This window comes from Oncorhynchus mykiss, chromosome 9 (genome assembly GCF_057628025.1).
Source record: "Oncorhynchus mykiss isolate SJ-2025 chromosome 9, ASM5762802v1, whole genome shotgun sequence".
Classification (NCBI taxonomy): Eukaryota; Metazoa; Chordata; class Actinopteri; order Salmoniformes; family Salmonidae; genus Oncorhynchus; species Oncorhynchus mykiss.
Genome location: NC_143030.1, coordinates 25,181,858 through 25,199,149, shown reverse-complemented (window position 1 = coordinate 25,199,149; position 17,292 = coordinate 25,181,858). Strand labels below are relative to the sequence as shown.

Sequence of the window (17,292 nt, the reverse complement as noted above, 5' to 3'; positions counted from 1 at the left end):
ATGAGCTATAATTAATCCTAACAATTTGGGTGGCATTCTGACAAAGACCCGCTCCGTTTGGACATACGAGGGAAGAAAAGGAACGTTTAAAGACGTCATTAACCTCGTTTGATGTCTTTAAGACACGCCGTATCAGTTCAGAAATATTGATGACTTATCGTAGTTTTGCCCAGTCGAACAAAATCGGATTGGCCAGGAAGAAAGAGGAGGGAAGCGGTGTAATGGCGGCAAGAGGCTGGTGGTGTTTGAACATGGCAGGAAGGCTAGCGATTTGGACAAATCCCTTTTTCTTACTGCTAAGGAACTAATTAAAGCATCAGAGATAATGCATCTTGGATATTAGGTCATCAAAAGGAACAGGAGTTAATCCTGACCACGTGAACAGACTGGGAACAAACTCTGGGCCCAAGTTAGAGGCAAGACATTTTCTTGGCCGGGTCATTTGGTTAGGAAACCTTCTGAGATAAATGTCCAAAGAGCAATATGCAGGCAAGAGAGACTACTATACATGTGCAAAGTCATGTTAGTGAGTGTGCATCTGCAGGAGCTCTAGCTTCTCTCTGCATTGTTTATGATGAAAACGATGATCCTATTTTATAAATCCCTTTCCTAGAAAAAAGAGGGGACAGCTAACACACACACACACACACACACACACACACACACACACACACACACACACACACACACACACACACACACACACACACACACACACACACACACACACACACACACACACACACACACACACACACACACACACACACACATACTTTGACAAAGGAGGAAAACATTTACATAAAGGCTCATACTCATATGGATCTAGCGTTTTGTATGCTAATCGTTCTGACTGCCGATATTTTTTATGCAATTCTACATGTGAAATCGGTGCGCACTCAATTTACAAATTACGTTCAGAGGTGCAAAGTATTCTCAACCATCAAACGCCCTAAACACAACACACATGGCATTCCTAACTGTTAAGCATTTTTTGAGCAACACAAAACAGCTTTACATCTGCACATTAGTGATGAAACAAACGGCCTTTTCGTTGCTGACGGAGAAACAACATTGTGTGTGCTCACAAAGGGCCAGGCGAGAGGGAGGAAGCAAGGCTTAATTAGAAACGCTCACTGATTTGCATTGCATGCTCATCGGTTATCTCGCCTAAAATGGAACTGAAATTCTTATTGCAATTAGTGATTACTTGAAAAGGGATATGCCCCCGAATGACGGTTAATTACTGGATCCGGAATAGTGCATTTATTCACTGTGGATGTTTAGTACAGTACTGTTGAGGAGACCGCTCTTCCGTCAATACCTAAGGAAGTTAATAATACGAGCCTCTCAACTGCTTACGTGCTCTCAAGTATAGCACAGAGAATTACAACACGTGAAATTAGTTCAGTAACAAATGCAAGGGGACAACGTAACAACATTATAAGAAATACAAGAACTGTATTATATTTTAGGAGTTGATAGGTTAAGTCCAAATCATATGACACGACCCAAACATGAACCACCAGCACTCATCCCAACCCCTCCACCCCTTCAACCCCATACACATTCAATAGGACTTTTCTTAGCCATAGACAGGCTGCATTACTCATGCTCTGTGGGACTGCTATGTGAGGTCTGAGTTCTGGGGCTCTAGGGGCACTCTGTACAAAAGATACAACCGCTTCAGAGAAAGAGTAGATAATAGTCTGGCGTCTTTCATTCGGCAGTACTTTACACTACAGTACTCTGTCCTACATGCCTCCCCTGGATGCTCCACACACAGAACTAAACAAACACAAACACATTTTTATACTTTCCCAAGTACCGGGTGGAGAGGAGGTGTGAGAATATTCTAGCATGTGGGAGAGAGAGGAGCACTGTGGAATGGGAGGAAAGAGGAATGCGGATGGCATGAAAAGTTAATGGTTTCTCCGCCTTTAAAACCTTCCAGAAGGAAGAGGGGAAAAAGACTGTCCCTGGAAGCGTTCATTAGGCAAATGTGACTATCTACGTAATGACACTGTACCACTTAGTAAGCTCTATGATTACAGCAATGTGTCTCGAGGCTACAGTGGTCAGTGTAGAAAATCAACCCCATAAATGATCTTAAAACTAAGTTATTTTTTGTCAAATAAGCCAAATAGGAATTAATACACAATATAGTTTCCTATGCCTTAGTCTTTGAAGAATAAAGACAAGGCTCCACGTTCTATTATGTATTCCAATGCCCACTTATTGAACTGAATCTATAATAGTTATTGTGCTCCACAGCCTATTCCTCAGAGTTTCTTAGCATGTTTGAAATATGGGATAAAAAGTTTCCTGTGGAAAGAGTCGGCAGCGCAAACCATCCTATGGATAGTCTACCCACGAAGACACACGCACACACACTCACACACACCCACCAACCGCTGCCTTCCGCCACCGTCTCACGGTTAAATGTCCAATGAAGCTGTTTTTATCTCAATATCAAATCATTTCTGGGTAACAATTAAGTACCTTACTATGATTGTTTTTAATTAAAATTGGAAAAAAAATAAGCTTTTTTTGCAAAGAGCAAGTATTGTCTGGGTGTGTTCAGAGCGGGGAGGGGAAAACTGAAAACTAGCTGTTATCGGGAGAGAGGTTTAGAACTCTTTCTTATTGGTCTATTAACTAATTTACCGCCTGGTGATTTCACCAGGCAGGCCAAAACAGGCGGTCTTTTAAAGTATTATTCCAACCTCATAGTGTGGAAATACTGTATATATAAACACAGGAAATTATGTTTTTGACTGCACTGGACCTTTAATAAAAACGCCACACTCAAACAGATGGATTTGTTCAAATGGAACCGGATTGCCGGCTCGGTGGCAACAGCACACAAGAAAAGAAACGTTGCTTTGCGGTGGAAACCAAACAGAAGGAGGCGTATACATATTGAATTGCGCCAGTGACGGCATGAGGAAATCAGTAGTGAAAAGAGGTTGGAGAGGGAAACATTAGCCCTCCTGTTGGAATTCAAAACATCTAGTCTTGACTTGTTGAATGCAGCAAAATAACACGGAAAATACATTGCTTCTGTCAAAGACTTAAATCTCCAATTAATACATTATTCATTCATTTGTGTTTGAAAAGCGAACTTGCGGGCTGGTTGGGTGACAAATAAGGGGTTCGGAAGATTGGTTGGCCAAGAAGTATGACATTTGATTTTGTTTGTTTGTATTTCCGATTTGTGGAAATAGTAGTGTGCAAAGATAAGTCATTCTAATTGTGCAGCAGGCTTTCCCTGCTCGGTAGTCGGTGCAGTGTATTTGTGAAAGTTAATTATCTGATAGGATAGGCAGTGGCAGCCACGCTAACACAAAAATGCCTTCGTTCATTCTGTTATCCACTATTTCATTAAGTGGCAGCAAAACTACAAATGGCCAATGGTTATCACGCGAGGGCAGGGAGGTTTTGAAAGGAAATGGCGAAATGATAACACATACTTTAGTCACGCCAATGTAATGGCATTGTAAGAATGCACTGTATAGTTAAAACTAAATTACCATACCCTATAGAAATATGTTTCAAATGCATTTGTGCTTAATTCTAACCATAGGGAAACATTATGATGACATCAGATATACACTGGATGTACAAAACATTATGAATACCTTCCTAATATTGAGTTGCACCCCCTTTTGCCCTCAAAACAGCCTCAATTCGCCGGGGCATGGACTACAAGGTTTTGAAAGCGTTCCACAGGGATGCTGGCCCATGTTGACTCCAATGCTTCCTGCAGTTGTGTCAAGTTAGGTGAATGTCCTATGGGTGGTGGACACACTCAAACCGGTGAGGATGGTAGCTACTACCATACCCCGTTCAAAGGTGCTTAAATATTTTTGTCTTGCTCATTCCCCCTCTGAATGGCACACATACACAATCCATGTCTCAAGGCTCTTTAATCTGTCTCCTCCCCTTCATCGACACTGACTGAAGTGGATTTAACAGGTGACATCAATAAGAGATCATAGCTTTCACCTGGATTCACCTGGTCAGTCTATGTCATGGAAAGAACAGGTGTTCCTAATGTTTTGTGCACTCTTTGTATATCATTTTTCCAACATGACACCGAGCGGGGAAAAGTAATATGCTAGTAGCATTGTAATCAATACTCTGATTACAATCCATATAACCAAAAGCTTTCACGTAATTGTCTTTGCCCTCAGAACAGAAAAGCCTGACTCATATTTGCTTCCATAGGATCACAAATGGATTATGTCAAGAATCATTCCTGGAGATTTGCCATTGTGTACATAAACAGACAAAAATGTTATGGCCAACTGGTGCCAAGCCATTTCCAATGGATGCCAGTTGTCAAGCCTTGACAAATGACACATTCCATACACACTGTGTTTCTCAGATTTTTGCAGAAGACTAGCACATACCGTACTGAACTGTGTACTAGCCATCTCTGACCACATCTCTAGAGGGTAGACAAGAGGACTATATTACTTGTCACAGAACTTCTGCAACGGGGAAAAACAGAACTGCATGTGGGACGCTGTCATAGAACCCACACTACTCCCAAACCCTCGCCTTAACCTAACCTTGATAGAAACACACTACCACGAATGAGTAATCCATTACCATACTTTCCACCTAAATGTCAACATTGGGAACAGAAAAAGCCCTTCAACTCTGTTCAAGCTACAGCCTACAGGTCTACTTCAAGTTATGTTGAAGTCATCTCAGTCTGTCCAAAAGCTTCAGTGACAACCCAACCAGTGGCACTGCGGCTCAGTGCTTCACTTCACCCTAGGAGGCCCTATCCATGGCACTCTCTGTCACCAACCCAACAGTGTTTCTGGCTCAGTCCAACTCCGATGGGTGCGGTGTGGGAGAAAACAAACCCCTACCGCCAACGGCCGCTCCGAGACCAAAGTGACCTTTTACAGCCCATTAATAATGGTGGTAGTAGAAGGCAATGAAAGAAAGAGAAAGAAAAAATATCCTTGTTGCTGTTTCAAACCGTTTCTTTTTCTCCCCACAGCAGAACACCTTCATAATGGCCTAATACATGATAGAGAAACAACAGGGGTAAGTAGCTTGTGGTCGTCCCATGTGGGTTCCATTTGGGAAACATGGTCCTCTGGATCCCTCGACCACCAAATCAGAAAGGAAACCAGCCAGAGGGGAGGGCCTCCCTAAAACCATTGTTTGGATTAACCTTGAAATTGGTGTCAGAAGTGGGATCCCCTTCGCAGAGGGTCAGCATAAATTTGAGCCTCTCCCAACAAGAGCAGTCACACGTGCTGAGATGTGTACAAATGCATCAAACACAATGGCACTTTTGTCGTGTGCTTCGTGGAGGATGAACATGAAATTAAGATAGTTAAACTGACATTGAGTGTGCAAAGCTGTCATTAAGGTAAAGGGTGGCTACTTTGAAGAATCTCAAATATTTCTGATTTGTTTAACACATTTTTGGTTACTACATGATTCCATATGTGTTATTTCATAGTTTTGATGTCTTCACTATTATTCTACAATGTAGAAAATAGTACAAATAAAGAAAAACCCTGGAATGAGTCGGTGTGTCCAAACCTTTGACTGGTACTGTATGTCTTGCAGGGATTCATGATAATGTATGATGCCCAGTGCAGATATTCACAATATACCAACAGTAAAGTGTGACCGCTATGGAAAATCAAATATTAATGAAAATGTACTCCGTATGCTAGCTTCGCACAAAGCTAAGGACAGCTTCAAGGAGGCCCAAACAAGAAGACTGATGAATCCTCAGGCGATAGGTCCTGTTATCTTTATCCTTCATCAGTAGAGACATTGACCTTTAATGACTGCAAATTAAAAAATAAGCAAATTAATACACTAATGTGTATTCATTTGTGCAGAAAATTGTCCAGCTTCTTAACTTCCTTTGATTTCATCAAAAACACTCAACCCCAAACGAGGAGGTCAACGGTTTGGAGATGAACATCATTTTGACTGTGAAAATGTAGTCTCCCGGATGCCAATATGAATGGCGTTTACAGTGAAGAAACCACAGCTATAACATTCTAACTACACTGGGAATAAACCGTATGTGATGGCTTGATATCTTACATTCAACAGAATTAGATTTGTTTGACATGTGTAAGTGTAAAGTTCTCAAGATGGTGTGTTATATTGATGAAGACGCTGTTTTCATTAGCCGTGCTCGATTTGAAATGTATTTACATTTCCAGATCAACAACAAAACTGCACTCGATGTACACCATAACAATGTAGCGAGCTGCTTTGAAGCCTAATTGCGCACCAAAAAGTACACAGTGTATTGTGTGTGTGTTTCTGTAGCCGTGACTTAGTCTTCAATTGTAAACAAATGAAAGTGGGGGGTAGAGAGCGCTGGAACTAGGATGTGAGGAGCGCAATGTGACCACAAAGGACACTCCGGGGACCTCATTAAATGAATACGGAGGAATTAAGAGTTTCAGATCACTTTAAATAGTGTCTTTTTTATCGTGTGTGTGTGTGCTGGCCTAACTGATGGAGCGGGAGATGGAGAGAGAGAGTGTGTGTGTGGGTCTGTCTGTGTGTGTCTTTTGTTGTTACCACCATGTTGTTACTATTGTTACCACTGAATTTGTCAGCGATCATCAAATTTGTGTGTGTTGAGAAGCTGCTTAAGTACCAGACCCTCGTGGTTCGCTTGGACAGCCTCGGCTGTACAGTAGGTGCAAGCTGGTGGCACTGATATTTGGCAGTCTCGTCCACGTACACCGGCTTGCAGTGCGTGGCCAGATTGAGGGCCTGACAAATACCACGGCAAAGCAATTGGCTAGGTACTGCTCTGTTTCAGCTGTCGTGGGCAGCCTAGCTGTTTGGAGAAGGGTGGTGCTTTCTGTACCCTTGAGTGCCATGCATATAGGCCCCTTTGAAACTTTTGATTCTTTTTTTGTAAATTTGTTGATGGATTCATATAAAGTATTTAAAATGTGTGTGTGTGTGTGTGCCTGTGTATTTGCCAAATCTCTTAGTGACAAATGTTCCAATTTACTGTACAATCTTGTGTATGTTTTGTAGTCCAATCAAAATGGAATACAGAGCAGGATATTGTCAGTAAGATGTCACTAAATTGTTTTGGTGTTCAACCAAGTGTGCCTGCCAGGAAAATAGGACGTTGGAACACCCTGCTTGGCTCTCAACCACACTAAAGAGCTGTCAAAACACAGCAAGCCAAAACACAGTGCAGATGATGATGATGATGATGATGATGATGATGTGGAACAGTGAAGTCTGGTCCTGAGTGTGAGAACAATAACTATCACAGCAGTGGATGACATGTACCCAACTGCCAGAAAACAAGAGGGAGACCGATATTTCCAGTACCTCCAAAAGCTTGTTTTAAGGCCATTTGGTTAGTGCACTGAGGTGATATGTACCAAAGTAAAATATTGCAGTAAGTTTTACCTCAGAGGTTCCCCATAACTGTACCTTTATTTCTGGCTGGGTTTGAATCAGAGTTTTAACTGGCCGTTGTATTAACATTCCCAGGTGATTTCGAGTTTTAGTTACAGTTGTGTTTTCAGGGAATGTGACTTTTTGAGCGATGCCTCTCGACAGCAGTAGCCTGTTAGTCTGTTATGGACTAGGGAAGTGGCCTTTGGACTGCTGGAATATGTTACATTAGTCTCTTTAGGCCTGGCCTCCCCTCACCGGACTACAGTTGACAGAGCAGGAGGGTAAACAAATGCGGCGGCCTCGAGTACAAACATTTACACACATTAATGGGCTCTGGATCAACTTGGGAGAGAGAGAGAGAGACCAAAAGAGAAAGAGAGAGAGAGAGAAAGAGAGAGAGAGTGTGTGTGAAATCACATTTGTTTGTGCATTTAAATGTGAATGAATCATATGAACTCCTTTGTGTTTGTTACCTGCGAAAGTGTGTTTTCTGTGTGTTTGTGTCAACATGTTTAAATTGGCACATTGAGGAAATCTTCAAATCAAATCAAATGTTATTGGTCACATACACATGGTTAGAAGATGTTATTGTGAGTGTAGTGAAATGCTTGTGCTTCTAGTACCGACAGTGCATTAATATCTAACAAGTCATCTAACAAATTCACAACGACTACCTTATACACACCGATGTAAAGAGATGAATAAGAATATGTACATATAAATATTTGGATGAGCGATGGCTGTGCAGCATAGGCAAGATGCAGTAGAGGTTTAACAGTCTGATGGCCTTGAGATAGAAGCTGTTTTTCAGTCTCTCGGTCCCAGCTTTGATGTCTGTAGACCCTGCCACATAAGTCTCATGTTTGAGCCGTTGAATTGCGACTCTACTTTGTCTCTATACTGATGCTTTGCTTGTTTGATTACCTTGCGGAGGGAATAGCTACACTGTTGGTATTCGGTCGTGTTTCCAGTCACCTTGCAATGATTAAAAACGGTGGTTCGTGCCTTCAGTTTTGCGCGAATGCTGCCATCTATCCACGGTTTCTGGTTAGAGAAGGTTTTAATAGTCACCGTGGGTACAACATCACCGATGCACTTGCTAATAAACTCTCTCGCCGAGTCAGCGTATATATGTCAATGTTGTTGTCTGGGCTACCCCGAACATATCCCAGTCCACGTGATCGAAGCAATCTTGAATCGTGGAATCCAATTGGTCAGACCAGTGCTGGATAGACCTGAGCACGGGCGTTTCCTGTTTTAGTTTCTGCCTATAGGCTGGGAGCAATAAAATGGAGTCATGGTCAGATTAGCCAAAGAGAGGGCAGGGGAGGGCTTTGTATATATCGCGGACGTTAGAGTAACAATGGTCCAGAATGCTACCAGCTCGTGTCGCGCATTCGATATGCTGATATAATTTAGGAGGCCTTGTTCTCAGATTAGCTTTGTTAAAATCCCCAGCTACAATACATGCAGCCTCAGGATATATGGTTTCCAGGCTACATAGAGTCAAGTTGGGGGGATATACACGGCTGTGCCTACAATCGAAGAGAATTCTGTTGGTAGATAATGTGGTCGGCATTTGATTGAAAATAATTCTAGGTCAGGTGTACAAAAGGACTTGAGTTCATGTATGCTGTTATGATTACACCATGAGTCGTTAATCATAAGGAATACACCCCCGCCCTTCTTCTTACCAGAGAGATGTTTGTTTCTGTCGGCGCGATGCGTGAAGAAACCGAGTGGTACCGACTCTGACAACACTCTGACAACATATCCTGAGTGAGCCATGTTTCTGTGAAACAGAGAATGTTACAATCTCTGTCTCTCTGGAAGGCAACTCGTGCCCTAATTTCATCCATCTTGTTGTCTAGAGATTGGACATTGGCGACAAATATGCTCGGAAGCGGTGGATGGTGTGCTCGCCTAGTAAGTCTGACCAGTAGGCCGCTCTGTTAGCCTCTCCTGCGACGACCGCATTGTTTTGGGTCGGCCTCTCGGATGTCCAGTGTGGAGGTCCGAATAAGGGATCCGATTCGGGAAAGTTGAAAGACTAGGTCGTAATGTTGGTAAGTTGACGTCGCTTTTATATCCAATAGTTCTTCCCGGCTGTATGTAATAACACTTGAGATTTTCTGGGCAAACAATGTAAGAAATAATACATTAAAAAACAAATTACTGCACAGTTTCCTAAGGACCTGAAGCGAGGCGACCATCTCTGTCGGAGCCATTTTCAAGATATAGTATAAAATTACACTGGCTTTAATACTATATCACAAGATATAGTATAAAATTTAGTAATTTCATTAGACATGCAAAAAACCCTAAACTTTGTGCAGTTTTCCAGTTTTCCATAGTCATTTTTACAATTTCAAAACTAGAGAACATTCAAGACAAACTCTTAGTTAACCCTCCAGCTATTGTCTTTATTCTAGACAGAGAGTGGTGATTTCACGTTAGTATAAAGGATTTTGGAAGACAGACGCAGGCGGGCTAGTTGCAGCCACCGAAGTTGCGGCGGCGCCGTACAGACCAGTCGCAGCGTCGTCGGACGGGCCATTCCTGCTGTCTCCCTCAATGGTCGATTATGGTATGAAAGATTCGGGAGACAGGCGCAGGAATGCGTAATAGTTATTTTTATTAAGCCCAAATTACGGTGTGTCGTATAAAGGCACGGGGATTAAGACCAAACAAACACGTACAAAACACAGGGTAGAAACCCAATACAAAAGAGCGAGGAGTACCTTGAATAAATAATACAAGAGCATGATGATTAACACACAGGATGAGACCCGTAATATTCTGCGCAATCCACAAGGGCACGAAGGCCCAAAAAACACAGCACAGGTACTCACACGCACCAAAGGACATTGTAACAATAATCGACCAGATCATGGAAACCAAAGGGCACATATATACAAATACTAATCAATGGGAATAGGGGACAGGTGTGGGTGATGACAATTCCGGAAGGATCAGTGACAGGTGAAAATACAAAAACAGTCCCTCCAGGGTTTTGCAGGGATATTTTGGGATATTTGTGGGCAAAAATGCTTGATTTCGATTTTTTTCTGACATTTTGCCAAAATTTTGTCCAATTTGTCACGGGAATGCGCTAACGAAGGCAAACGTTTGTTGACATGTGGCTTGATTGAACCATATATTGTGGAAAATGTGCAGTGTTTGGTTGAAATTGCGAGCCCTCTTGTTGTACAGTGATTATGGGTCAGTTTTATGCAATAACAATGCGATGATTTGTGGAACTATTTGTGGAACTATTGCTATGATTGCACAAATTTGAAAGCCCACATAATATGCAGGATATTGTTGATTTTGCATAGAATCTTATGATCGCAGAATCTTGTGAGAGACTGGAAAAAGAGAGAGATAAAAAATACCCACAGACCTTAATGAAAAGCCAATGCAATTTAATTAAATGCCACAAGGTATACTGATGCTCTAAAGCTTGGGAAGCCCTGGCTCCATTCTACACTAACTGGCAGAAAGGTTAAATACTCGGCAGTCACATTGACTCAGCATTACTGTTTGTTAGCTTCATGAATATTCTAGGGAAAGCCAGTTCACTTAGTGCGTAAAGTGAGTTGTAAAGTGAGTGCGATTTCTCTACTTTAAAGCGGTTGGACTCAGAGAAAGCTCATTTGCCACACCGAGCTGAACCCATAATGTCAACCAGTGTTATTTTAACACCATGCGCTTGATGGAATACTTAGCTGTTGTAATGGTACCATTTGCAGCAAGTCGGGGCTTTATTCCATTCCTTCTCTTCTGCTCAACATTTCACTTGGTAAAATCATCAAGAACCTCTAAAAACTACTGTGGCCTCCACCATTGCAAATTGAAGTATCCAACAATGCTTCTAACATTTGGTTCAATGCACGAGGGCCTTGGCCATGAGGAGAGGAGCAATTAGAGAGAAAAGATACCTTACTAAGTGGAAAGGAAAATGGCCGCCCATTGTGAGTGTTGGAGGGGGTCAGTGAAGATGCCACTGTGGCACAAGTTGCCACCCAGTGACACTGGGACATGGGCATCACCCCATCGTGGCACCTCATTACATCACAAACGGGCTCGGTTGGCGTCATTGACACAATGTGACACCTGTCATGGAGGCCACTGGCTTGTTCAGATGAATTCAACCACGTCCAATTACTACTGGTCTAATTGGGATAGGATTCGGGTACACAGAACTAAGTTGACTGTATTTCAATCGGAGTACAGAGGTCGCTTTACCTGGCTATCAGCTTAACATGAGGCAGACTTCAAAATGGCTACCATTATACTAGTGAAAGAATTGTTTGGTGTGACAACTGGTAATATAATGTTGGCAGTTTGTCATGTCAACATTTCCTTGAAACATTGCCCATGGTATGTTTGCAGTATGACTATGTGTGGTTCTGGGCAGCCATTTGTATTTTCTAGCAGCACATGAGGTGTGGAGTCTCTCATTAATCATTCCACCTGTGCCATGGCATTGTCAGAATCCATACAGCTCCTCTTACTATCAAAAGAGGGGTGGGTTGGAACCCGTCGCTAAAAACGATTTCCTTCCCTGGCCCTTCCGGACTGAATTTGTCACAAGGAGCCGAGTTCAGAAGGAATTGGCTTCCATTACGTGCCCATCCTCGTTTTTTCCTGTGTCTGTGTGCTTTGCCTCTTTCTTTTTTTGTGTAGCCTACAGTCCTCCCAGCTATGGCGGTGCCATTTATCACGTTGCCATCTCGACAGTGCCTGCATCCCTTTTTGCTGGAACCCATTAGAGCATCTCTGCATCGCGGTGGCCAGATTGCATTTCGGCTGAGCTCCGACATTTATCATATTTTGTCCCCAACTTTTTATCTTCACCTGCCCTGTGTGTGAAGCAGTCCCTATCAGCTGCTGGACTATGTAATGAAACACTGGGAGGTAAGCTGGGGTAAATAACCTAATTAAACTAGCTGAAAACAGGGACAAAGGAGGGAGGAAAATACACAAAAGGATGGTGATGGGTCCTCAAATGCCAGGGGAGGGACATGCTCACAGATGGGCTGTGGCGGAAGTCAAGGCGGTGGTGTGGCACTCTGCCCATTCCACCTCGTCCCAATCCCTGTATTTATTGTAGGCTAAGTGACGCTAGTGGAGGACCCTGAGAACGGTTCTCCTTTGTTTATTTCAATGATGTAACAAAAGTCACGAGTTCATCTTTCTCTTCAGAGGAAATCCAGGGCTTCTGAATTCTGGCCCCCTGTTTCCTGTTTCGAGGTACACATCTGCAACTCCAATAATGGTTGGAGCACAAGCCATGACTTCTCTCTCTCTCTCTCCCACTCTGTCTCTCTCTCCAACTTTGATGATTCTCGTTAGGGCTGAAAATGAAGAACACCCGGTGTCATAATTATCGGCGTTGTGGCACTTAACAGGATTGAGTCGATGCAGCGAAAATGTCAGAGGGCATTAGAGGCCGATTATTAATCCATATCAAGCTGGGGAAGGACAATATAATTATCACCTGATCGATATTCCTGGATCGGGTACAGATGTTTTGCAGTGACCACTGGATGGATTTGCTTTGTGAGTAACATTCAGAAAAGGTCAGATGCTGTAACAATGGTCTGTCTACTGTCTACTTCAGTCTGGAGAGTTTCTACCTTGACTGGAAATTGTGTTCAGTTTGTTAGCAGCACTAGGGTAGCCTGTTATAGCAAACTTCTAAAAAGACCACTGTGAAGCAAGAGAGGAAGTATGGCTAAACCTTTTTTTTGTCTGCTGTTATTGTTGGTGGGACTTTAAGATGTCCTGTAGTGTGGAAGTAGCACAGTCTCTGCCTGCCTTCGATTTCTGCTTGCAGCCTGTCTGTGTCCCCTGTATAATTTTTCTATACCAGGAAGTTCTCCCGATCCTCTTACAGAGGCAACACCAATAATCTGTCTCCTTTGGCTTACTGTACATTTATATCTACTGTAAGCTAATGCTACGTTCCAAAATGCACAATAAACGGATGCTTTGTCGCACAGTTATAATGCAAGATAATGGTCTTTACACACCAAGACAGACTGAATTCTTGAGACAAATGTAAACACTGCAATGAATTGTGGTCGTCCTGGTTTAGGATTTTCATGTCATGGAATCTGACAGAGGCATCCTTTTCTCTTAAGTCTGCATTTTACCTCACAGCTGCTTGGATCATCGCTGCACCACTGTTGGACACAGCCCAGCTCAAGTTCGGTCGGCCATGTCTTTTAGTGAACGACCAGAAAATTGAATGAATACCTAGTAAATTCCCTTGTGGATTTCAAAGACACGTCAAAACAAAGCGGCCAGGCCCCCTTAAGATGACTGTATCCTTCAGCGCTTCTGTTTTTCTTTTTTGTTAGCTATTTATTGTCTTTGAGATGAGAAGAAAAGCTATTCTTTCCATTTGTTTATGCCTTTTGTCTTTCTCTGACTTTCTCAGAGGCGGAACACACAACTTCTTTGGGTATTGCTACCCAGTGGATTTGACGACTGACAGGTTGTCTTGGCCTAGTTTTTTCCCCTCCCTCTCTCTTTTCCACTGGATCAGAGTAATAGTCTTAATCCCAGGGTTCACTGTCACATGCCTGTAATTCCGCAAAGCCATTAGAGGGCTATCCAACAGCACCGAACACCAAAACTCACACTGCTGTTGAACGCAGGTCAAACACACAGTCACACACACGGTCACACACACACACACACACACACACACACACACACACACACACACACACACAGTGAGGGACCATCCACTGTACATTTCATTGACTGAAATGTTCCATCATTACAACCTCATCCCTGTTGGAAATGGGGAGAAAAATATCCTGAAAATATCCTTGTTCCAATTACTTGGTGCAGCAAGTCAATGGGGGATTTATGTTCTTTGACCATCAGGTTGACAAACTCAATTTTGAGAACTGTTCCTCGAATGTGCTTATATTTCAACTTGTTCTAATCACTCTGCCTATATCAGATTGTGTTTTATTTCATTACACAATTGAGAGGGATACAACGGCTCGAGGTTTTAGTGTTGTGGAGCCCTTATATCATCAACCAGTAAGATTATACTCATCACCACTTAGCACCAATCAGATCGTTTCCATTTATCTCTCGCCACTTACAAATACAAGAAGCCGTACATGGTGTTTGTTTGGAGCGATAGAACATTACTTATCTCATATGGCCTAGCAATGATGTACAGGTTCCTCAATATTCCACTCTACAATTGGTTATTTAGCTTGTGTCCCTCAGTATCCCTCTGTTCCATTGGTTAGTCAGCAATAGTACCCCATACGCATTCCAAGTCGCAACAGGTGTAATAAAATTTTAAATAAAATTGTAATCACATGAAGGTTTTCCTCCCTCACAGACTTTCAACATATATTTGAGGTGAGACTGAAGATTAATTTGCAATTGACCTTCAATTCAGGGGTGCCGTCATTTTCTTCATCTGTTTATTCTCAGAACTCATATCCAAACCTTGAGGCCCATGAGATTAGGTTGGCACGGTGATCTTTAGCGAACTTTATTAATGTTGAGAACCTGTCATGACCAAATTATGCCCTAGTTAAAACGAATAATAAAACGAATACTTCTTGTTATTACTTTTCGTGCAAATTATTCCCTCAGCAAATATCATTTGACATTCCGCGTGTATCAATCATGCTACCAAGCACCCAGGTCTACAGTAAAGCATGTTCAGGCAACTGATTCAATAGGAATCACTCGATCTTTCTTTTCAAAGATGGAAAGGTAAAAGCAATCTTAGCAGATGTGGTTTTGTCTGTCACACTTCATTCTCTCTGCATAATGTTCTACCTCTTTCTCTATGATTCCCATAATGCTCTCTGGTACTCTCTCTCATACTCCCCGCCCTTACACTTTCTCAATTTTGAACCTCTTTCCTTCTCTCTGCTCGCTCTCTCTGTCCCTCCCTCCTTCTCTACCCACGTCCTTTCTCCCTCTCTGGCTGTCATGACGATTGGAGTGAGGCAGCCTGCCTGCCTGTCCTCCGGGCGGCTCAGGGGCTGACGGCTGATGGGCAGGTAATCTGATTCATTCAGCATCCCTCTCTCTAGCGGCTTAGGGAGCTGGCTGCCTCTGCCTCAGCCTGCCACAGCTGCTGCTCTCAGGGTATTCTCCCATCCATTAACATACATTACATAGACGGCTAGATCACACAGGGCCATGCAGGCCTGTACCTGTGGCCCTCGTGAGTCGTTTTACAGTATTTAATCTGGTGAAAGAGCCCCTGGACACATGGGTGGTATGACCCCGTTGTAGCCTGTTGAGCGTCACTCTACGTGCGACAGGCCACATGGTGGAAGAAGAATTGACCTAGGGTTGGATAGGCTCTTGTTTTGACATGTTTATGTAGGAAATCAGTATGTCCTTTGGTTGCAGTAGAGGGGATGTAGTAGTGCTGCCTTAACTGACATCTGTATGTTTGTGTGTGTGCGCCTGTGACCTATATATGTCATGTGTATGGGAATGAATGTGTGCATGTGCCTGTGTATATGTCTGTGACAGTATTTGTGCATTATGTGTGGGTGTGTGCACAGCTGCATGTGCATGATTACTATGTAGGTGTGCATGTTGGGCGTAGTGGATCGGGCCAGATCGGGCTCTCAGAGTACCCTGTATCTCAGTGTAGGGGTGAAGGTGCTTTGCGGTATTCGAGGTCTCCCATGCCCGTCTTCTACAATCCACAGTTCAGCCCATCAATCAAATGTCCAGGGCATCTCTCTAACCAGCTATCTATAACCACCGAACCACAGCTCTCTCAATGGCTTATAGGGGAAATCACCACACTCACATTATGGCCCTGTTTAACCGGGCTCTCCGGTGTCTCCTTGTTCCCCCGCTAAGAGCTAACCGCTAAAAGTGTTGCCGATCCCCACTCCACTCCCGCTGGCAAACCGTCTTAATTTCCGCATGCGAACACCAACGGATCATCGCCACGTGGCTTTAATGGCAAAAATGTAGCCTATCCTTCCCCGGACGCCTCCGCCTGAAAAATCGGGGAATAAACTGCAAGCAAGCCAATTAAAGGGCTCTGTCATAATGAGACGCAACAGATCATGTGGTGTGAAATTACTGTCTTCTCTCACGCGGGCAGAGAGAGAAGAAAGAGAGAGAGAGAGGATCGCAGAGAGCTCTGATTATGTTTTTTTCCTCCCTCCCGCTCTCCAAGGGGACGGAAAGAGAGACTGGGAAAATCTTATTTGAAATGTGTACTTAAAGAAATCTGTGTAGACACAAATCCTGACATTATGTGCTCTGTTTGACAGCTGCCCTCCCATATGTATGGAGTAGCATCCCATCCCAACACACAGAGAGAGAGAGAGAGAGAGAGAGAGAGAGAGAGAGAGAGAGAGAGAGAGAGAGAGAGAGAGAGAGAGAGAGAGAGAGGAGAGATTAACTCTCCTGCATTGTAGTCACCCAACCCCTGTCCTACACTAATTAGCTACACTTAATATTCAATATTCATATTGAATATGAGTGATGGTGAGGAGTGGACAATTAATTTGCTGGAGAGAGGATGATGAATGAAACAGATGTCACCCCCAAGAGGATGGGCCTCGAACGTTCAGGGGATGGGGCGGTCCTGGTGAGGCTTTGATGGATGCCATATAAATATCTCATCAGTGGTGTGTGTGTGTGTTTTGTGGGTGTTTCTGTGAGATAATGGGCATGTGTGTGAGTAAGAGTGGTCCCTCTCTGTATGTGTGCGAGAGAAACTGTGTGCTTGTGCATGTGTTTAGGGGGAGCAGTTGAAACTGGGCAGCTCCCCCACTAATGGAAAGGGTTGTTTTGTGTGTGTGTGTCTGGGTTTGTGTCGACATGTCGATA

General features: G+C 43.2%; 1 protein-coding gene across 22 annotated transcripts in view; it reads right to left on the bottom strand.

The window, feature by feature from the left end:
• The window catches only part of LOC110531736 (receptor-type tyrosine-protein phosphatase delta), a 614,032-nt gene that overhangs the window by 125,311 nt on the left and 471,429 nt on the right, over window positions 1–17,292 (bottom strand). The window lies entirely within an intron of this gene.